Source organism: Hemicordylus capensis, chromosome 1 (genome assembly GCF_027244095.1).
Source record: "Hemicordylus capensis ecotype Gifberg chromosome 1, rHemCap1.1.pri, whole genome shotgun sequence".
Classification (NCBI taxonomy): Eukaryota; Metazoa; Chordata; class Lepidosauria; order Squamata; family Cordylidae; genus Hemicordylus; species Hemicordylus capensis.
Window position 1 is genome coordinate 126,092,669 of NC_069657.1, and position 23,534 is coordinate 126,116,202.

Genomic DNA, 23,534 nt, shown 5'->3' on the forward strand with positions numbered 1-23,534 from the left:
ACTCAGTGTCTCCTGCATTGTATTTGGTTTTGAAGACCTCTTGACATCCAACTGACTTTCTTCCAGCCAGTAGTTCCATGAGTGTCCAAGTTTTATTTTTGTGTAGAGATTCTATCTTTTCTTCTGCAGCTTTTCTCTAACTTTTAGTTTCACATGTTGGCAGTCTTTCAGTGTCTTACCATGTGCAAGATTCCTGGTCTCTTGCTTTCTGGCCATGTAGGAGAGTCTCCTGCAGGGGCGTAGCTAGCCCGCCGGCAGCTCGTGTGCGGCCGCGGCAGGCGCCCCATAGCCCTGCCCCCTGCGTCTGACATCAGACGCAGGGGATAGCCACGCCCCCGCATCTGATGTCAGATGTGGGGGGAGTGGTCTGGCTCCCGAACGGAGCCTTGAGGCTCTGTTCGGGGGAAGCTGCAGCAGCACATGGCCCCTTCAGCAGTTAGAGGAAGGCTGGTGATGCATTCGCAGCGCAGCCCAGGAGCGGCTCTTCACTGCAGGGAAGAGCCGCTTCTGGGCTGCGTTGCGAACGCAGCACCAGTCTTAGCTCCTGAAGGGGCTGCGCGGCCCCCGCTCGGGAGCTAAACTACTGCCCCCGCGTCTAACGTCAGACGCGGGAGGGGGGTGTCAGGGCCGCGAATGGCAGCTCCTGATTGGGCACGGCCTGGGTTCTTTGAACCCGTTTGCCCAATGATAGCTCTGCCCCTGGTCTCCTGGGTGGAACCCCTTTGTTGGGTTTTTGTGAGCGTCTCACTTCTGGCTCAACTTCTGCTTCCCCTTCTGGTTCACTGGTTAGCTGAAAAAGTGTGCTGTTGATTTGGTGTTGACTCCTGGCGACCACAGAGCCTTGAGGTTGTCTTTGGTAGAATACAGGAGGGGTAGCTCTAGCTTGTGGTTGCCATTGCTAGACAACAGTCTATACAAAAGAGTAATTGGGAAACTTCTGTACATAGCAACTATCACAAGGCCATGCATGTTGGAAGTGAAGGACTTTGCACTGTCTCATGTCTCAGTGACAGAGGGGGACAGACTAGTGAGTCAGAGGGCTAGAGAGGTCAAGACATTGGTCATCCCTTCTCTACTGCTCTGACACTATCCATTTGGTATGTAGATTGCTATTCTTAGGGACTTTCTTTCTTCCTGCCTGGCCAGGCCACTTCCTCCTCCTTCTTCTTTCCTTTCTTCTTCCTTGCAACATGCAAGCTCCTCTCTCGCTGCACCATGTGTGCAGAGATGCAGAATCCATCTGCATCCAGCTAGCTAGCTAGATTAGAGATCCCATCTCTCCACTTTACTATCTAGAATGGAGTTCACTAATAAAGACTCCTTATATTGATTGGAAACTATGAACTGGCTCCAAGTTTATTTTACTCTTAGCATACACGCATGCCTGGGCAGACTCCACTGTTAGGAGTGTGCACGGACCGGTCCGGGGCCATACAAAAGGCCTCCGGAACGGTCCAGAATTCGGCCGGTCCAGCGGTTTGGCGGTGGGGGGAGTGTGTCTTTAAGGGGGGGGTAGTACATGCGTGGCGCCAGCTTTTTCTGTTTGTTAACTTTGAAGACAATGACGGGGGCAGGGGCGGCAGGGAGGAACTCTGCCACCCCAAGAACATTTTAGGAAAGGCCAGCGCTGGAGGGGGAAGAGCGGCGGGGGTGTGTGTGTAAGTACTACCCTCCCGCCCTTAAAGACACACTCCCCCCAGTGCCGGACCATGCCTCCGTGGTTCCATGCAGATCCCTATCTGCTGTGTTGTGCCTCTGTGCACGCTGCTATATTAGAAGGATATCTCTTACCAGAGAGAATTTCTAACAATGCATAGCTGCAGCAGTGGAAATTCTAAGCAGAACAGTAAATGCGCCTCGAGCTGGCTTGCACATGAGCCTACTGCACCAGCCACCAATACCATGTGCCCGGCTTTGAGGCAATGATCCTCCTATGCTGTTGCTCACCCTAGCAAACTCTTATTCAGAGGAATACTCTCTCTGAACACAGAGGTTCCACTCAGTTTCCGTGGCTATTAGCCATTACCGAAAAACATAAGAACAACTTTGCTGGAAGTTCTTTGCTCAGTCCAAGGTTTATCTAATCCAGCACTTTGTTCCCCACAGTGGCCCACCAGATGCCTGAGAAGGGATGGAAACAGGAGATGAAGGCATGCCCCCCAATCCTGCCATTGCTCCCTTGCAACTGGTAGGATCATAGGAAGCTGCCATAGACTGAATCAGACCATTGGTCTATCTAGCTCAGTATTATCTTCACAGACTGGCAACGGCTTCTTCAAGGTTGCTTCTTCAAGGAATCTCTCTCAGCCCTATCTTGGGGTCTCGCTTTTCGCTCTGCGTTGGCGCAAGTCAGCATGGGGCATAGCATGGTGGGGGAAAGGATCTTTCAATGGTAATATCACACAAGTATTAGAAAGAGAACACTCGGACTACTTGAGAGATTTGTTATTCACACTTAAAAAATGGAAGGTTGAACCGGATCTATTTAAAGGATCTCCTCAGTTAAGCAGCTAAGGAAAACAATTTATGGAGAGATTCTAGAAGTGGGTTTCTTAAAACCTGATATAGAACGTAAACGCTACAAACACCGCACTTCACAGTACTTGTTGCAACCCGATCACCCTATCGCTCTCTTTAAGGAGAAAAAAGTCCCTTTCCATTTATGGGAAACAAGGTGGCGCCAGGGGCGTATCTAGGGTGGGGCAGACAGGGCACGTGCCCAGGGCGCCACTTGAAGGGGGCGCCATTTTTAAAAATTAATTTTTAAAAAAAAATGGCCACTGAAAACAAAATGGTCACCATGCATGCTCAAATGGCCTCTGTGAGGCCCTAGGCCATGCCAGGCCTAGCAGAGGCCATTTGAGCATGTGTGGTGGCCATTTTGTTTTCAGCGGCCATTTTTTAAAAAACAGTTTTTTAAAAAAATGGCCACTGCACATGCTCAAATGGTCCCTACGAGGCCCTAGAGGCCAGTGGGGAGAGGGGGAACCTTTGCAGACCTCCCCATGACCTTTAGGAAGCCCCCCAAAGGGGCTACAGGTAAAAAAAATATATAATATGTCACTGTACACATATTCAATTTGGCACTATGTACAGAGAAACAGGGCTTTTGAATACTGAGCTGAACTTTATGAGCTAGGATTGTATTCATTTGCTCTTACTTTGCTTCTTGTGATAAGTGAGTTAAATGTGATGTCTTAATAATATGGCTATTAATGATGAGTTTATCTTTGAATCAGTGTGAAATCCTTAGTATGAAGGGCCACTGGGAGTTTCTTGCTCTCTTTCTCTCATTTTAACTGTCTTTCTGAAATTCTAGAATATATTCCAAGCAGTGACACAGTTTACTCTGCATATCTTTTAATTATTTTCAGAGTATCTGGGAAAAGTCAAATTCTCCATTTATTTTTAAAACTTATGTAATAGTGATGCTACAATGCATAGTAGAGAATTAGACAGGCACTTCTGTTTAGTTTTTCAAGTATACCTCCACATAGTATTTGGGTATTTCATGAGCCCCAGCATACTCGAAATTTGTAGTTTTCCAGCATTTTTTGGTCTGGCTACGTCCACTGCTAAATACTTTTTGAAATATTAAAAGTTTAATGAGCTTGACTTGTATTTTTCAGCTGATATTATGGTAAAGTTATCTTAAAGATGGGTGTCAGATGTTTGTACAGGGGGCGCAATTTCAGTGCTTGCCCTAGGTGCTATTTTCCCTAGATACGCCTCTGGGTGGCACTTATACCATCAAGTACTACCACTTAATGCGGCTAAGCCATGGCTCCCAGAGGACCAGCAAGAGTGCCCTAAAATCACTTGCAAACAGAAAGCTAGTAAGCTAGGTAAAACATTCAGTGAAACCCACTCACATTTCTTAAAAGAGTGTGTGGTAGCCAAAAGAGTGTGGCAGGGTGTAAGCAAGCTGTTAGAGTGGCCTGATTTGGAAAAACAGACTTGGGAAGAACTAACCTCGGGTTTGAGCGATAGAACCTCCTTTCAAGGTCCCAGAAAGAAACCTTCAAGGAAAGGGGATGGAACGGGTGCCCTCATACTAGGGAATTGGAACGTTCCCCTTCTCGTAATCAGGTTAGTAAACCTGTATGTCATTTATGCAATGCTCCTGCATAGGAATAGGGAGGGAAGACGCGACCAAGAGGTTCACGCAGATGAGACAGTAAATCTCTTCTGGAAAAGTTTGTATGGTTATGTGCAAAAAGACAAGAGTATCTCTTCTAAACAGCAATGGGACAAATTGTGGAAATGGATGTCGGACGTAACCCCACCCCCCATTACCTGATGTGCCTTGAAATCCCCCACCCCCGAGTTACAGTACTACCTGCATATACTTCATAACCTTGTGGGTTTCCAAATCCTTGTGTGTAAATCTTTGCAGATATATTATGTACAAACAACCACTTTGTATATAATTGTGCTTTGGCAACGTACTGTATGCTTTGGTAGTTTGTTGGTTCAATTAAAAAAATCTTGTGCTATAAAAAAAATCAAAAATAAAAAAAATCTTTTTCTATCTTGGAGATGCTGCCAGGGAGGTAACTTGGAACCTTCTGCTCTTCCCAGAGTGGCTTCATCCCCTGAGGGGAATATCTTACAGTGCTCACACATAAAGCCTCCCATTCATAGGCAACCAGGGCAGTCCCTGCTTAGCTAAGGGAACAAGTCATGCTTGCTACCATAAGACCAGCTATTCGGATGCATCCCTGCCTCTGAACATGGAGTAGCCTATGTTCATAGACCTATGCTCCATTTATTTATCTAACTATGCAAAACTATCTAAGAATACAGGAAGAATCCTGCTGGATCTGACCAAAGGTCCATCTACTCTAACACCCTGGTTCCTACAGTGACCAACCAAGTGCTTCTATGACTGTTTTATAGTCTTAGTTGTTTTAAATTGTTTGTTTGCTTGTTTAGCATGTTTGTATACCACCCAGAACACAAGTCTCTGGGCGGTTTACAACAAAACAATAAAAACAACAAATAAAAATGTTAAAACATTACAACAATTTATAAAACTATTAAAAATAATCCAACAATTAAAACAGTTTTGTAAACCATCTTGTGATACAGTGGCGTAGGGAGGGCATAGGTGGCCCAAATTCAGGCCACCTGACACCCCTCCCAACCTGGTGACCCCCCCCACCTGGTGTTCCCTCCCCTGGGCGGCACCGCTTCTCTCCCCCCACCGCCCGCACACGTGGTGGAACTCCCTGACCAAGCAGCCTGGGGTAGGCTGCCCTGCCTCCTCCATTCAGCTGGCTGCTGTGCAGGGCAGCCTACTCCGGGCTGCTTGCTTAGAGGGGAGGCAGCCACCTGGTGTCTGTGACAGGGAGAGAAGGGGTGTGTGTGGGGGCAGGTTGCCACCAGGTGCCCATCATATCATCGGCTCCAGAAAGAGCAGAGGTGGCCCCGGCGGCAGCTACGCACAGGTTTTTTAAATCGGTGCACACAATTAAAACTCTGCCCCTGTTGAGAAAACTCTGCCCCTGTTGAAATTTTGACACTAAACAAAAAAAAGTCAACATGCAGCACCTTTCTCCTGTTTGTCATCAGTCTTTGTTATTCGGACGTATACTGCCTCTGAACCTAGAAGTTCCATTCAGCTATAGAGGCTAATGGCCCATAGCCAGATATTTGATGGTGGAGGGGTCAAGTGAATTGCAGAAGAGCCAGAACATTAATGGTGGCATAATCTATTTAACTATCATCTGGATTTTGGGATGGATTCCCCCCCCACCCACCAGCTGCATAAAATAGGGATGTACACAGAACCGTGGCGGGGAGGCTCAAAGGCGGCGGGGGTGCTGCTTTAAGAGCAGGGGAGGGTGCACTTACCCCTCTCGCCACTTTCCCCCTGCCAGCGTCCATTTTATTCCAAGCCCATTGGGGTGGCAGCGTACCTCCCTGCCACCCCATTGCCCCCGTTTTGACTGGAAGTCTCCAATGCGCCTGCATCACTGCTGCCCTGATGAACTTGGAATAAAACGGACACCGATGGGGTGAAAGCAGCGGGAGGGGTAAGTGCACCCTCCCCTGCTTTTAAAGTTAGACACCCCCCACGGTTGAACTGGCAGAACCGCCGGTTCTTTGAACCGATTCGGAGGCCCATAAAGGGCCTCCGATCTGTTTCCGTGCACATCCCTAGCTTAAAGTTGCATAAACACACAAACCACTGTACTCCCACTATGCTCTTGTTGTCAAACTCTTATCTGCACTCTGGTACACAATATATCCATAAGTAAGTATGACCTTCACCCATTATGATATTCATATTATTAATAAAAATATGACACAGAGTAGAAAACTACCCCCAAATGAATGGGCTTTCTGTGGTGGTGTGGTTTCTATCCCACTCCCATTATAAGTCAATTGAGAGAGAAACTGCTCTAGAAATGAATGGGCTTTCTATGGTTGGGTGGTAGCTATCCCATGCCCATGTAAAGCCATTGGGGTGAGGAAGAACATTATTAATACATGTTAAATTATGTTAAATTATTGTGTGTTCTGTGGCCTGAAAAAGTAGAGGGCATCCAATGTAACCAACAGGACTACTCAGTTCTACTCATGTGTAAATAATCATTACTCCGGATGAGGGTTAAAGGTATACATGACTGAACACACACACGGAACCAATCCAATTGAAATTAATAGGGTTTACTCTTGTGAAAGCATACATAAGTTGGGCAAGTCTCCCACATCACTTGTGTGTGCATGTGTGACCAGAGGGGAGAAGAAATAGCTGGGCATCCGGGAGCAGAAAAACTGTAAACTGTAATAATGGCAAAGGACCAAGCAGCTGTCTTGCTGCTAGATTGTGGGTGGGAGATCTAATCCACCAATCCTCCATGTACTGGGCCCAGAAAATCCTGTTAGTACCCCTGTGTGCAGATATGTAAATATTAATTTTATACATAGCTTTTCAACCAAAAATTTTGCAAAACAGTTTACATAGCAAAAAGAAACAAGAAAATAGTTCCCTGTTCAAAAGGACCTCATATGTTGATGGACTACAATCCCCATTATCCCCAGTTACAGTGACCAAAGGGGATGGTGAGAGTTAGTCTAACAACATCTGAAAACCCCAGGTTGGAAACCCCTGGTCTAAATTATGAAGGAGACACCAGCTACAACTACTGGAGGGATGCTATGCTGGACTGAATATGGAAGTCGCTCTCTACCTGCTAAATATACAGTAGGAGAGCTACTGCTTTAAAAGAGAGCCACCTTTAAGAGAGCCATCTCTTTTTCCATTTAACAATCCTGCTAACTGGATGAAAGAGGATTTGATTCTCTTATACTGTATTTACCTGAATCTAAGAATAGTTTTGCCCCAAATGTTTTGGTATTAGAAATTGAGAGGTCATCTTAAATTGGGAGCCATTTTCCTTTTGAGTAAATGCAGGGTATTACCTTTATTTAACCTCTCCCTTTTATGGAGAGTTTTTAAAATATATAATTTAAAAAATATATTATATTTATTGTTATTATCCAACTTAGGTACTCCAGTCAGTCAAACCAACATTTGTACATCTCTGTTGCAGCAGTGCTAGCTCCCGTACTGCTTGAAACACTATTGATTGAGTGCCGTCAAGTTGGTGTTGACTCTTAGCAACCACATAGATTCTTCCCTGGTTGATCTGTCTTCAACTTGGTCTTTAAGGTCTCTCACTGGTGCATTCATTGCTGTCGTAATCAAGTCCATCCACCTTGCTGCTGGTCACCCTCTTTCCTTCAACTTTCCCCAGCATTGTGGACTTCTCAAGGGAGCTGGGTTTTCACATAATGTGTTTGAAGTATGATAGTTTGAGCCTGGTCATTGTGCCTTGAGTGAAAATTCTGGATTGATTTGTTCTATGATCCATTTGTTTGTTTTCCTGGCTGTCCATGGTATCCTCAAATGTCTTTTCCAGCAACAAAGTTCAAAAGCGTCAATACTTTTTCTGTCTTGCTTCTTCAAAGTCCAGCTTTCACTTCCATAGAGTGTCACGGGGAAAACCATGGTCCAAACTATTCTAATCTTTGTAGGTGTAGACATGTCACAGCATCTAAATATCCTTTCTAAGGCCTTCATTGGAACCCTGCCAAGTGCTAGTCTGCAGCGTATTTATTGACTGCTGGATCCTTTACTGTTGATGGCCGATCCTAAAAGGCAGAAGCTATCCACCATTTCAATGTCTTCATTGTTAATTCTGAGGCTGGCTGTTGTACCCATTGTCAGTAGTTTAGTCTTCTTTACATTTAGTTCTAGTCCCATTTTTTCACTGTGCTCCTTGACTTTCATTACTAGTGCTTGCAGATCATCCACATTCTCAACTATCAGAGTGGTGTCATCAGTGTAGCACAAGTTATTGATGTCTCTTCCTTCAACTTTAAAGCCACGCTCATCTTCTTCCAATCCAGCTTCTCTCACTATAGAAACCTATAATACCAGTTTGACCAGAGAAGATGACAAGGCAGAAAGAATGAATGTGAATAGCATGGGCAATATCAGTTCTATGAGAACCTTGAATGAAATACTATTGCTTATAAACAGCCTAAGGCAGCCAGATTCAACAGGGATCATGGCACTGATTTTGGCAAATACACTAAGAGGGAAATGTACATTTGCCAAAATTATCCTTTCTATTTAAGGACTGAAGGTGGAGGAGTCTAATCCTGGCTGGTTCTGGTAGTCCTAAATAGAATCAGCAACTCCTTAATATCCTGACTCACTAAGCATGAAGCACAACGGGGGCCTATTCTCATGACCAAAAGGCAAGGAGGAGACGCACTCCCTCAGCCAGCATTCCAGACCTGTGTAAACTCCCAAGAATTGGTTGTGTGTCATCTAAAATCGAGGTAGGAGGATAGGAAAGTAAAGTGATCATGTGCTAGCCATGATATGTTTGGCCTGGCTTTTCAGGGTTTTTAAATTTTTAAATTTTAAATTTTAACTTGATTTAGGGGTTTTAATTACTTAACTCCCCCCCTCCTTGGCCTTGTGCAGAGGGGAGGGAGTTTGTCCCAGCCTTCTCTGCACGAGGCCCAAGAAGGGTTCCGATTGGCCCTTTTGGTCAAGGGGCGGGGTTTCGGCCAGGATGGGCCGATCCCCGCCCCATTCTCTTTTCAGTTGGGGCCAGGCAGTCACAGGAGAAGGAGCTCTTTCCTCCCTCCCCCCCTCCCTCCCCGGTACAGAGCGGGTCTAGCGACTGGTCGCCTGAAGGGGCCGAGTAGGAATTTTTTGCTCCCAACGCATTGGCCACTGTTGGGGTTTTTTTCGCCTACTCTGTTCTGTGTTCTGGGTGCGTAGTTAGAGTTAGGTTGGCCACAATGGCAGTAACAGTGTGGGCGGGGTGGTAATTTGAGGGTTAGAATATCGGTGAGCACCCTTGGATATGTAAAAGGGTGATTGGTTAATCGCTCCTTTGTGGCCTGTGCAGCACGGGGAAAATTATTGCCATGAAACCTGCTTCAGGACTTCTCCAACCTTTGGGCTGCGCGGTCCGGGGTGGACGAATGCCTAGAAGTATCCAGATCCTCTCTTACAGAAGGGGGGGTTGGCTTTGAAGGAATTGAGTGGGGCGTACCTGCCCATTCCCGAGCCAGGGTGTGTCGCCCAGTAGGGTGATGGGTAGGACTTCAGAGTTTTGACCTGCTTTTATTGGCCCGCACTGTTCTCTAAGGGTGATTAATCACCTGGTGTTCCAGTCTGCCATGCCTGTGTAATAGTTAATAAAGTTGTGGCCCTTTTCATCCATATTAAGTCTGCGTGTCTTCTTGAGCTGGGGTCTGGGGACAATGTTTAATTCTTGTTTTAAAATATTTTTAAATTGTTAATTGTTGTGTTATAGTTTTTAATTTGTTTTAGCTTTTCATTGTTTTACAAGTTTGTTTTAATTGTAAACTGCCCTGAGCCATTTTTGGAAGGGCGGTATATAAATCAAATAAATAAATAAATAAATATGTGTAGGACAGAGGGGGACATGCTTTTCCTTTACCCTAGAGAAAATACTGGGTAAACAATCTTGGTTGGCCATGCCATCCTACCCAATTGGTAGCTAGCATGCAATCACTTTCCTGTCCCCCTTCCTTGATTTTTGCTGACACTGTTGGTTCTCGAGAGCGTGCATGAGTCTGGGATCCTGGCTGGACCCAGCTTTTGGTTGTGAGAACATGTTTTCTCAAATTGTACAGCACTTCTGGAGTGTTCAGAAACAGTGGAAGGTAGGTGGCTAATCAAAAGGTATGGCGGAGGTTACATACAACAACTTATCAAAAACTGTGCGCTCTGCTGATTCATGTTAGTGTAGTTATGCTGGTTTAAACCAGCTGCAGCCTCCTCCGGGTCCCCCTCTACCAGAATATTATTTGAGCAAAATAATATTCTAAACAGTGTGGGTATTAAAACACAGCAAACCATAGTGCAATGTTATTATTGCCTTTTGAGGCCATATTGCATTGGCTGTAAGTTTCATAGATCTAATTCGGCCAAATCTGCCTTCACAGATAAAATATTATTCTAAGAGAAGCTATATAACTGCACAACTTGGATCAAATTCTGATACTAGGTTGGCTGGTGGGGTGGAAAAAGGCATTTGCACTTCTTAGGAAGTTATTTTCAGATATCATATCCAATAGTTAAAAGGATACTGATATAATACAGCTGGGCTTTATACCAGACTCAGCTCTCAAAAGGGCTGCAGGTGTACCCCAAGGGTTCCCAAAATGTCCTTCAGAAACTTATTTTGGAAAATTTCCAAAATGTTATCTCCTTCTAGACCCCAAACCTCAGCACTTTCCAGAGCTTGGGGATTAAGTGTTTTCTCCAACATTTCCATAATAGCAGAATCTGCTTGCCACTGTGCAGTTTTCAGAAATGAATGATCCTGATACATCTTGCTCCAACCTCGGTTTGATGGCATGGATGTGATTAAATCAGCTTCCAAAGAAGAGAATCCCTAGATAAGTCAATGCAGAAGAATTTGCTACCTGTGCCTAGAGGAAACTGCATGTTGTCATAACTGAGGAAACGTTTGTGTTGTTCTCCAATTGGGGTTACAAAAGAGATCCAAAGCTGTGAGAAGTCTTCATCATCATCATCATCATCATCATCAGAAGCATTATTTCACACAGCATCATAGCATTTCACACAGATTTTTGGTGCCAACTTCTGGCCTGCAGAACTCGCTTCACCAGAAGATCTGACTGGTTTCATCCTTGCCAGTATTTTGTCATTTTGCTAAAACAAGCCGACCCCTGCACAGAGCATCTGTGCTTTTTGAGGGGCCGCAGCCTCTCCCCCCCCCCCCCCCGCCCCAGTCTCCAGCCGGGCCGCCGCTGCCTTCTCGCCTGGCCTCCGCGCTGGGCCGGATCCTCCACCTCTCTCCCCCCGCCCCAGTCTCCGGCCTGGCCGAGTGCCGCCGCCGCCACGGCCAGGCCCGCCGCCGCCTGGCATCCGGGCCCGCTGCCACCGCCTCCTCGCCTCAGCGGCCGGGCCGGACCCGCTGCCTGGCCCACTACTTCCGCCGCCGCCGGCCTCTGTGTTCAGGCCAGGCTCGCCGCCGCTGGCCTCCGCGGCCAGGCCAGGGCCCCCACCACCGCCGGCCTCCCCGGCCGGGCCAGGCCCGCCGCCGCCCTGGCCTCCATGGCCCGGCAAGGCCCGCCGCCGCCTCTGTCCTCCACCACTGAGACGCGCCTCAGCCAATCAGGTGCGTCCCTCCGCTCCACTGCCCAGCCAATCAGCTGGGTTGCCAGGACACATCCCCACAAAGGCTGAGGCACGTCTAGGAAAATTAAATATATAGATCTTTTTGTATTGGCTGGCATTTCCCCCTCCCCTTAGCAGACGTTTCTCTATTTGTTGTTGTTGCTGCTGCTGCCGTTGCTGTTGTTTATCCTACATTTCTATTCCGCTCTTCCTCCAAGGCTCTCAGAGCAGTGTACATGGTTATATTTATCCTCACAATAATCCTGTGAGGTAGGTTAGGGTGAGAGAGACGTGACTGGCCCATAGTCACCCAGTGAGTTGCATGGCTGAATGGGGATTTGAACTCAGGTCTCCCTGGTCCTAAGTGAACACTCTAACCACTACACCACACTGGCCTCTGAGTCTTTGATCTGGCCTTATATTTTTTTAATGTTTTATTTGATATATTGTGATTTTAATTATTTTCTGAAAGCTGCTTTGCATTTAATCCCCCCCCCACACACACACACACAACCCAAATAGTTCATTATCTCAGCCATTGAATCCTTGTAAGATAACTGTATCCCCATATTACAGCTGGAATGCTGAGACTGGGAGGCAGAGACTTATCTAAGGTCACCTAGAGAGTTTATGACTGAAGAGAAATTTGAACTGGGGATTTCCTGCTCTCAGTTCAGTCTCTAACTACTATTCTCAGAGCTGGGACAAGGCATTTGTGTACCTTAGTCAAAGTTTGAAAATTACACCTCCAATGCAAGTATGAAGTACACAGTATTAGCTCTCAAAACCTAGATCTCTGGTTCCTGTGCCAGATTCTGAATTTCACCAGAGATTCTCTACTCGACTTGTCACTGACATTTGAGTTGGGTGGAGAATCTTGAGTCTGGTGAAAGGTGGAAACCAGCATGTGAGGTTGGTGGATTCAGATGGCACACTCGCTGGAAAATGTGCTCCTTAGGAACCTCCAGTTCCGTTTTACTTTCTTTCAGGCAGTTAGGTGAACCAGCCCTATATATATCTTTTCTGCCATAAACAATATCTGTATTGCTTTTTTTTGTTTTGGCCATTGGCTGTAAATAAAGTATCTATCTATCTATCTGTATTCCTTTCTTTAGAAGTCGTCAGATGGTGCATACATTTTAGGCTGCAGGATTAGTTAATTATTGTTGAAAGGAGGGAGGGATTTCAAATCAAATCAAATTTATTATTATGGTCCATATCCAAAAAAGAGGAAGGAATTTTTGTTTTATACTGGAGCCCACCTTTTGTAATAGTTTGAGTAACTCCTCCCTCCCCCATACTGCAAATTGCCAAATATCGGTGTGGTACTATTGAATGAAAGGCTTTGGGTTTCATTTTAATGCCTGAGACTTGAAGCATCACAAAATATATTCCATGAAGGGAAGAATTCTCTCAATAGCAAGTTACTCCTGCTAACTTGGCAAAGAGGCACCTTTTAATGTGGTGATTTTCTTTATTTAGCAGGGGGAGAGTATCCTATCCACCCCCAGCACAGTACCTCCAGTGAATGTTGCTGGTGTCTATCTTATGTTTCTTTCTAGATTGTGAGCCCTTTGGGGACAGGGATCCATTTTATTTATCTTATTTCTTTATTATTTCTCTGGTAAACCGCCCTGAGCTATTTTTGGAAGGGCGGTATAGAAATTGAATGAATAAACAAACAAACAAACAAACAAATTGCCGGTTGTTGTGCCTAATGAGTGAGGAGCCCTAGGAGACTCTTGTTGGCCTGTCCCTTGTCCGACTCCCAGCTCTGACTATGCCACAGTAGCTCTCTTGAACAGTCATTCAACAGTGGTGGTCATCTTAGGGATCTTGCTGAATTTTAGGGATTTTAGGGATTTTGGCTTGTTTATGTCATGGACCAAGACCTAACTCGATCGGCGATCGGAGGCCTGGTCTACCCGCCAGGAAGAGGCCGGGTAGACCGGGCCTCCGGTGGAAGTTCCATCAGGCGTCCTATCGTGCGCGCGCACGCACGCGCCCAAGGCCCCAGTTGGGCCCGAGACTTTGCCGAGAGAGGAGCTCTGTTCGCGAGCTCCTCTCTTTTTTGGAAAACAATGTGGTGAGCACTCGGGGGGGGGGGGCGGTGGGTGGGAGGGAGGGGGGGCGGGACGGCAGTAGTTTACTTTTGGCCCTAATCCACTCGCGGGGGTGCGGCGGGGGCAGCTGGTTTCCAGCGCCACAATTATACAGTAGAATACGGGCGCTGGAGGGGGCAAAGAGGCGAGAGGGGTAAGCAAGCCCTCCCGCCCTTAAAGGAAGACCCCGGACCCGGACCGGCCAGGTCCGAACCGGTCTGGACAGTTCGGAGGCCTTTAGAATGGCCTCCAGACCGGTTCGGACACACCCCTACATCCAGGTTGTTGGCTGTAACAACATCTTGTGGCAGAGAATTCCACAAGTTGATTATGCGTTGTGTGAAAAAGTACTTCCGTTTGTTGGTCCTAGATTTCCTGGCAATCAATTTCATGGGACGACCCTGGTTCTCGTGTTATGTGAGAGGGAGAAGACTTTCTCTCCCTCCACTTTGTCCACTCCATGCATGATTTTATAGACCTCTATCATGTCTCCCCACAATCGTCTTTTTTCTAAACTACAAAGCCCCAGGTGTTGTAGCCTTGCCTCATAAGAAAGATGCTCTAGGCCCTGATCATCTTGGTTGCCCTCTTCTGCACCTTTTCCAGTTCTACAATGTCCTTTTTTAGATGTGGTGACCAGAATTGTACATAGTACTCCAGGTGTGGCTGCACCATAGTTTTGTATAAGGGCATTATAATATTAGCCGTTTTATTTTCAATCCCCTTCCTAATGATCCCTAGCATGGAATTGGCCTTTTTCACAGCTGCTGCACATTGAGTTGACACTTACAACAAGCTGTCCACCACGACCCCAAGATCCCTCTCATGGTCATCACCAACAGCTCAGATCTAATCAGCGTATACTTGAAGTTGGGGGTTTTTGTCCCAATGTGCATTAGGCATGTGCCCAAAATGTTTTGGAGGCTATTATAAATGCCTCCGAAACGTTTCAGGCTAGGGGCCGCTTCGGCGCCGGCGGGGTAGAGCTTTAAGGGCGGGGGAGGGTGTACTCACCCCTCCCGCTGTATTTCCCCCGCCGGTGCACTGTCAGTTTTAAGCCCCTTGGGGCGGCAGCGTTCCTCCCTGCCGCCCCGTTTCTGCCCTCGGCCGGAAGTGGCCGGAAGTCGCGAGTGTGCGTAGATCCCTTTTTGAAAATTGGTGTTACATTTGCTAGTTTCCAGTCCTCCTGCACAGAGCCTGATTGCAGGGATAAGTTATATGTCTTAGCAAGGAGGTCGGCAATTTCACATTTGAGTTCTTTGAGGACTCTTGGATGGATGCCATCTGGCCCTGGCGATTTGTTAGTTTTCAGTTTTTCCAGACAGTTTAGAACATCATCTTTTGTCACTGCTCTCTGACTCCATTCTTTAGCCTCCATCCCTTAAAATTCTGGTTCAGGAACAGGTATATGCTCTGTATCCTCTGCCGTGAAGATGGACACAAAGAACTCATTTAGCTTCTCCATATCCGCCTTAATAATCCCTTTCACTCCCTCATTGTCTAATGGTCCAACAGCCTCCCTGACAGGTTTCCTGCTTCTGATGTCTTTAAAGAAATTTTTATTATTCTCCTTGATACTTTTAGCTAAATGTCCCTCAAACTCTCTTTTTGCCTCCCCTATTGTCACCTTGCATTTCTTTTGCACCTTGCATTTCACTGCCACACTCAACTTTAGTCAATTTTTTGTGGTTTTATCTGCCATGTTCGACTTTACTCTGGATTGTTAAAAAAACGTTTTCATTGGCTCGGTGAGTGACTAAAGTTTCGAGAAACTACTAAACTATGTATCTGAAATAAAATGTCATTGATTTACAAAAGATTACTGTAAAGAGCAATACAAAATATTGATAAAACTTCAGTAAAAGATGGCCATATGTAATGATGTCTAACCTTGAAGATGAAATATTTTTCTCAGTCATTCCTTCTGTTGCGGCTATTTATAAGAAATTATAGGCAGTGTAACTGTTTTGTTTTACCTTAAAAATTCCAGAAGAAAACTTTTAAAAATTTAAATAAATATTAAGGTATAAGTAAATAATTTGCTTGAGTTTTAATGTCTTGTTAGTTAAGCAATGAAGGGGGTCGAGGGGAGCACCATTGTTGGGCTGTGCTTAGGGCATCAGTTGCCCTTAATCCGGCCTGGGCTTCCATTCTGTACCTAAACAGGCTCCCCTCTCTCTCCTGATCTCCTGCTAGTTCTGCCCTTCCTTTATCCCTATACTCTCCCTTGCCTCACCTCCTACTATCTTCTGTTGGTTCTCCAAATTGGCTTCTCCTTCTCTGGTTACCCATACTCATTCGGGTGCTTGTCTTTCTCTCCCTCAGTCTCCTGCCACTTCTCCTGACCAACTTCTCTTTCTGTCCTTCCCTGAACTCTCTGGGTTCTCCTCCCTTCCCACTAAGCCTCTCTTGGCTGGTTGTGGTACTGACCCCTCACTCACTCTCCCCATCTTCTGCCGGATTCTTTCACTGATTCCTTTTGCTAAGCAGAGTCAGACCATTCACCACCTCCTCCCTTCCCACATCTCCCTCAATAATAAACATTCATTCAGTAACTGTATAGTAACGCTAAAGTAACAAGCCCAAACACGTGGATGTCTTGCATGTTCTGTGTAACTGGGAATACTATGTGTCATCATATAGCCAAAGCTCTACTTTCTATTCAGTATAATATGTTTTTATTCAGACTTCTAAACGTACCCCTCATAACACTCTTTGCTTAGAATATATTATCAACCAAGTCAGCCCTGGAGTAGAAAGACTTCTTGCTCCAAAGATTCTATTTGTGTGTGCTTCCTTCTTCTCTGAGGAGATTGGTCGTGTGTGTGTGTGTGTGTGTGTGTGTGTGTGTGTGTGTTGAGTTTTTTAAAAAGTTTAAATAGCCACAGAGGGGGCAATCAGACTCAGCACTGCAGTGCACAGAGAGGGAGTATTTAGCTCTTTTCCTTGTGTCACAGTCCTGACAAACATGTCCCCCAAAGCTGCCATTCATCCTAGGAAGGAAGCTGTTATTGGGGCACACAGAGTCCAGCAAGGAAGTTATGACTGGAACTATGTGGGTATCACAATGCAGTGGGAATTCTGGCGGTAGTGAGAGTGTGTTTTGTGTGTGGCTTTTAGGAATGTGGGGATATTTGGGAGTCACTTGGCTAGTTCTTCAGGTATCCATCTGCATGTTATAAAGTACTTATGTTCATATTAATGTGTCAGCATGACTCATCTACAGCACATATTACTGCCAGTGCTGTTGTAGATCTTGTTCTGAGTCAGAAAGTGACTTTGTGACAGAGAATTCTGGTGAGGCCAGTCCTAGTGATTTTCCCAGTGGGGCACACATTGTTAGTAGGTATTGGCATGCTCTGAGTCAGAACTCAGCACAGGGGGGTGAAAGCAGATTTGCACATGAGGAGGTAGGAGGGAGGGAAGGAAGGGAGAGAAGGAAGAGGATGTTCATCATCACGCTGACCCAATAATTTCCAAAAGGATCATTCCTGAACAGGGAACAACATTAATTGTACAATGAAAAAACAAACGCTCCATACTGAAATGTATGCCATTGGTGGCAACAAAGCCTTCTGGATTCATGCAATGTTCAAAGCAGCAGAACTACACAAAGCCTATTTACATGGAAGAGTATTCTGGAAAAAAGAAAGAAAGCAAACACCACATCTCTGTGAGATAAAGCCGGTGGGTATATCCTGCAAGGATCTCAATCTTGTTGAGTAGACATGATGTGTGTGTCTCTGTGTATGCGCGTGCACACACTTTTTGGTCATATCATTACTCCCAAAAGGATTCACAGTCAGGAAGAAGAGACAATAAAATAAGCATTTATTTAATCAAGTCAAATCCATTAAAAACTTCAGTCACAAAACCATTATTCCTGTTCCTCTATCTAGGGACACTGAGCAAGACCAATATTGCCCTAGTGCAGGGACAGCTTAACTTAATATTCTCAGGATCCACAGTGTTCTCCAGACACAGTATTTCAGTACAGAGAGCCACAAATATATTTTGCTGCACACACTGATATCTTCACAGATGCTGTAATAAAGCTGACACCTTCTAGCAGGAAGGACTTCACAGTTATGGAGCGTACATTTTTTTAAAAAACGGATATTTATATAACGCTCTTCAACCAAAGTTCTCAAAACAGTTTACATAGAAAAATAAAGAGTACATAGATAAGATGGTCCCCTGTCCCCCAAAGAACTCACAGTCTAAAAATAAACATAAGGCAGACACTAGCAACAGCCACTGGTGGGCTGTTGAAGCAAACATTGGGCTGTTGAAGCAAAACATTGAACCAGAGCTGGGGCATGACTCTAACCATGTAGTGATGCAACGTGCAAGTGCAGCCTCTTTCTGTCTCTTACAACTTGAGCATGTATGTTTTAATTGCCACTAGGGCTGGATCTACCCCAAGGGCCACTAATTGCCCCAAGGGCCATGTAAGTTAGTTGCCAGTTTCAGAGGGGAAAAAACTCTTCCTGGATATTTCCTGGGTACTTCCCCTCTTCGGTGATGCCTCCTAGTGATATGGTTGAGATCAAAATTAAACCGTGACCATGTCATGTTTATGGATATATCCTGACATTCATAATGGCTGTCTGAAAAACTCTGAATAACCTTTATTCCTTATATTAACTGCTGAAATTAAGGTTTTTGGCTTTTAATTTTAGTATATAATCTATGGCCTTTAATAATAATATAAAAGGTTATCAATTGTTCATCTAGTACGTCTACATACTAGAATTAGCCATTCATCGTTTTATATGCACTTCAGTATGAAATCCCATCTTCTGTTCTAGTTTTCTTCGTTTGCCAGCTTTCTCTAAAATATTTTCCATTTCAGACTTGTGATCTCAAAACAATAGCTCCCATACCTCTTCTAAACTGCAAGCTATCCATGTATGGTCTGTCTGTCTGTCTATCTACCTATACATTCTTTTGCAGTACCTTTATTGTCCCTGAGGACTCCTCTGGCTGGTTCCCTCTTTTAAGGTGCTCTTAACGTAGTCTTATTACTACATTTCCACGCCTACAATATACTCTACCATTTTAATTTATTCATTTGGGATTTCCTTATTTGAATTGTGCTTACAGTTCTATTTTGACTGAATGCATAAACTTCTGAAGGCAAAGGCAATTTCCCTCCATACCACACCACTTCCCTCACCCTTCCATAGTAATGTTTTAGCTATGGGGCCAGACCATTAAAATCTACAGCAAACAGCCTGACTTTAAAATCTACAAATGGTATACTTGATGTTATGGATGAAGTGAAAGCGAACACTCTTCCACATGTCGGAAATGTTGATTTGGCCATGTCTATTAAATATTATACGACACTGCTGGAGAGAGGGGCTCTGATGACACCATTCTAGTTCTGTTGTCATGGTTACTGTGATGTCATCAAAATGCCATGGTTACCAGGATCTTCATTTATTTCCAATATTAGAGGAAATGAGGAGGGGGCTTCCCACCCCCAAAGTTTGAGGCTATATTCTTTTAGAAGAATGTTGTTTTTTTAAAGCAGACTTCATTGTTATTTCACTCATTCATTGTTCACTTGTACAAAAGAAATTACTCATGACTGATTATACTAAATATATTGGTTATTTTGCCTCACTCTTTCAGGAAGGCTTTTAAAAATTCTGTCATTCTTTGGAGGCTGTGTACCTTAGAGAATATTGAGTGGGAAAGCAACAATCTACTCTTAGGTATGTAGCACTAAATGCTGCGATTCCAAACTGGGCAGGGGTTGATACAATGCATTACTATTTAGTGGTGAATTTTATTTTGTGAAAGGATCTAAATGAAAAGTGAAAGTACTCAGAAAGGAAGACATAATTTAGCATGCACAAGGATCTGTTGACCTGAAAGGCTTGATCCTAATGTGAGTCAAGAGATTACTTGGACAGATTATTTCTTGATCCAGATAAAGCCAAAGCTTGGAGCATGTTGTACTTGGATGTGATGAAATGGAATATGTCCATTTCATCACACCCAAGACCAACATGTATGCTCTGAGTGATCAGAAAATGTGAGATCCCCATAGCATTGAGGGAGGACATGCACAGCATGTGAGAAACAAGTGTGCAATTATTGCACCACAATGGACCACACAGAAAGACCCTTAAACTAATGTCAGCATTTTTATACCACACAAACTAATGTTAAACGCTCATGTGTCAATTCCTCTTCCTTTGACAGTCCCTTTAATTAATGTTGCTGCATTACCAGACTCTCACAGTGATTTCATTTTCAGTTATGGGATCTCTTGTCCCACAGTAGTCAAAAAGGCAGAAACATTCTAATCTATTGCATGTAAATGAGATGAACAAAGTAAAGTCAAAGGTTTGCAAAGACTAGAAAGATTTTTTAAAATGCTGAATTGAACAATTGAACAACACTTTTAACACATTAGCCCAGATGTGTGGCCATATTTTAATTTGAGTAGCTATGACACAGTCTACCAACAGTTATTAATTTCTGTCAGGAGTGCTTACATGTACAAACCCAATGTGGTGCATGTGAAGATGCTTCAGTGAGCAAAAAGTCACATTTCACTGAGCATCAGAAAACAACACCTGAAGTATCCATAACCAACATGTCTTTAATTGCCTCATGTTTATAGTTAGGCCTATCAAGACTGGGTTAGTATGAAAAATATTGTTGACTATAAGATAAATCCTCTGGACTTGTATCAGCTTCTTTGCACTGAGATCCAAAGAACCACTGGATCTGGTCCTCCTGGGATTTGTGGCTTTGATCTTCAGAGGGTGCTGCTGGTACTCTTGTCTTATCAAACTGTACACCATTTGGGGTGTAAATCTGAAGCAATAGTAAGTACTCTTTCCATGGGCAGTGGAAAAACTAAATGGTATAATCCTCTCACCTCATTTCCCAGAAAATACAGATTAATTTCTGCAAATATTCCTACATTGGGTAGATTCAGATCGCACACGGGATCTAAATTTCTGTTTCATACAATGTCTCTAAATCTTAGGAGCATATAATACCCATTCCCTCACCTCTGAATATAATTCAGAAGAATTATATTGCCAATTGTGGTTAGAAGCAAACCCAAATTGGTTGTGACATCCGAACTGATGGATCTTGATTTAGTCTCTCCAAAGTACTGGAAATAAACCTCAATTTGAACCCAAAGTTTGAAGTGGGTTTCAGGCTGCAGTTTATTTCAAGCACTTTGATTTGAAGGAATCAAGATCAGTTGATTCGGATATCATGACTGATCTTGTTTTGATTTTTTAACCAGAATCTTTCCATTCTTGAGCGGGCAGAGGGAGCACATGTTTCCATGATCTGTAAATATTGCCTAGAACCAAGATTTAATTGTGGTTTCTCATGCCATCTGAGACTGCTCCGCATGCAAATATGTAAAGAAATTACTTTTTATTTACTAGGGAATGTGGTGAAAGGATTATTCCATATAGATTTTACACTGCCCATGGAGAGAGTACCACGGTTCAGATTTACACCCAAATAGTATATGTGCAGCTTTTGAGATGTTGTATGGAATGAAGATTTAATCATGGTTCCATGTGACATCTGAACCTACCCAATTTGTAATACTGTTGAATTGCATTCTCCTTGACATTCTGTTGCTTTGCATACTGTACCCTGAAAGAAGCAAAGGAAGTTTTACAATAAACATTTGATAAATATGTAGAAGTCTATATTGCAATTCAGTAAAGGATTTTGTGGTAATGAAGCAGCTGCTGATTGTTGGTTGTGTTGCTCTAATCAATGCCACAAAGGAACAGACAAAGTGGTGGGGGATCTCTGGCATTTCATGAACTGCTCTTCTCTTAAGGGTCTCTAGCTGTCATTGGATGAGAGGATCGGACCCTAGAGAGAGAAGCAGAGTGAGCCAATGGAAGAAAAAGAGGTGGAAGCAGGGACTTGGGGGAAAGAGCAGGCCAAAAGAAGCAGGTTGTTTTATAGCTGCTTCTCTCACAAACACAAAGAGCCGGGTCTCACAATCAGTGAGACCCGGTTTGGGAAGGGAAGCGGGGAGAGCGGGCTAAGCCCACTCTCCTCGCACACAAGCAGGTCAGGAGCCCTGGGCGGCTGGATTGGCCATGCACATGATTGCCAGCTCCGTGACGGAGCCGGCGAGGGCTAAGGAGTTTGGGGGCTGTGTGGCCGCCAGAAGCTCCAGCGCAAGCACGCAGGGCATACTGGAGAGACCCCCAGAGCTGCGAGGCGGCTTTTTACCTCCCCTCCGGGGGTCAGTAGCCACAGCGCAGAGCCGCACTGAGGCTGCTCACGATCAGAAAAACCGGGTTTGTGGAGCGCTCGCTCCACAAACCTGGTTTAAGGGGAAGGGTACTTAGGCGGGTTAACCGCCAGGAGGCCACTGGGCTCGGCTGCAAGCCCAGTGGCTCCCACGATCATCCGAAATCAGGCTAGGCTCCCCTAGCCCGATTTTGGATGATCATGGGAATAGCCTCAAAGTATTCTTATATAGATTTAACAAAGATTTCATTAAAACAATTCCATTTTCTCTTCCTTTCTCTCCCTTTTCCTTTCTGACCCCACCCCCCACCCCCAAAACACACAGGATCTCACACCCCACACAGGATCCCCCCTGGACAAACTTCTAAACAACAAAACATAAAAGATACTGGATAGAATATAACACAAGGAACACAGTATGTTCCTGCATTTGCTTGAATCTGTTTCTTACACACATTGGCACTCTTTGTGTAACCATGATTTGGGAGTCGGGACACCAACACATTTAGGCAACTATCTTTTGAAGCTAGGGGGAGTGACTTGAGATGCTAGAGAGTGCAGTGGTGCACCCAGGTCATTTGTGAACTCGGACCTGAAGGGATTCAGAGGGGGGCCCCCATCGCAATGGGGTGTGTGTGAGGAAAAGGTCCCCCCCCTTTTGCAGTGGCTGAAGACCTATAATTTTACTTTAAATGAAAAGACAAAACTTTAACCTACTGACACATATCCAAATGGTAACAGAAGGACAAGCTTTGCATTTAATTGAAGTAACTCACTATTCAAGGACTGTATTCTCTATTCAAGAACTGTATTCTCTTTTGATTCCAAATAATGGCACACACCAGTAAGACAAATGACAAGCAAGTATAATCCACAAAAATGCATTTGATTGCATTATCACACATTTCCTGCCTCTGATTTAAGATATGTTAGTAAGACTGTTATACAAATTGTTGAAACAGATTTAACAATACAGAATACAGTTGTACTATGTGCTGTGGGAGTACGGAGCAATCCAGTTATTCTGTGTAGGCTGAAACTTTTCAAAAACATATTCTGATCTCAGACTTTATAACTCTAAGATCCGTTAAGACACATGCCCACCTGTTTTTATTGTGTGTTTCCAATAATGGGCAATGTAGCATGTTGGAGAGTTGGATTTTCCTAAGCACAGAACTCCTCTGATTGAATTGATGATTACTTGCTGTAAGCCTGTTTGGCTTGGGCAGCTTTATAGCTGGTATCAGCATTCTAGCAGTTCTTAAAATGTTTAGGTGATATATGTAAAATACAAAATGTCAAAAAACATTAAATTTAAAAAAAAAAATTCTCAGGTGAGTTTCAGTTTTGCTGGAGTTGAGCTTTCTGAGTTGTTTAGTAATTGTTTTAGGTATTTTCTACTTTTGACTACCTGCTGGCTGCAGACCCATTGCCAAACTGAGTTTAGTCTTTTCAGACAT

General features: G+C 44.5%; 1 long non-coding RNA gene across 1 annotated transcript; it reads right to left on the minus strand.

Annotated features, from left to right (window-relative positions):
• Window positions 1-6,659: 6,659 nt before the first annotated feature.
• LOC128339701 (uncharacterized) lies at window positions 6,660-11,108 on the minus strand. The gene is made up of 2 exons (XR_008313178.1): window positions 10,990-11,108; window positions 6,660-8,440 (listed from the first exon to the last, which is right to left on the minus strand). It is a non-coding gene; the product is annotated as an uncharacterized LOC128339701 (long non-coding RNA).
• Window positions 11,109-23,534: the final 12,426 nt, after the last annotated feature.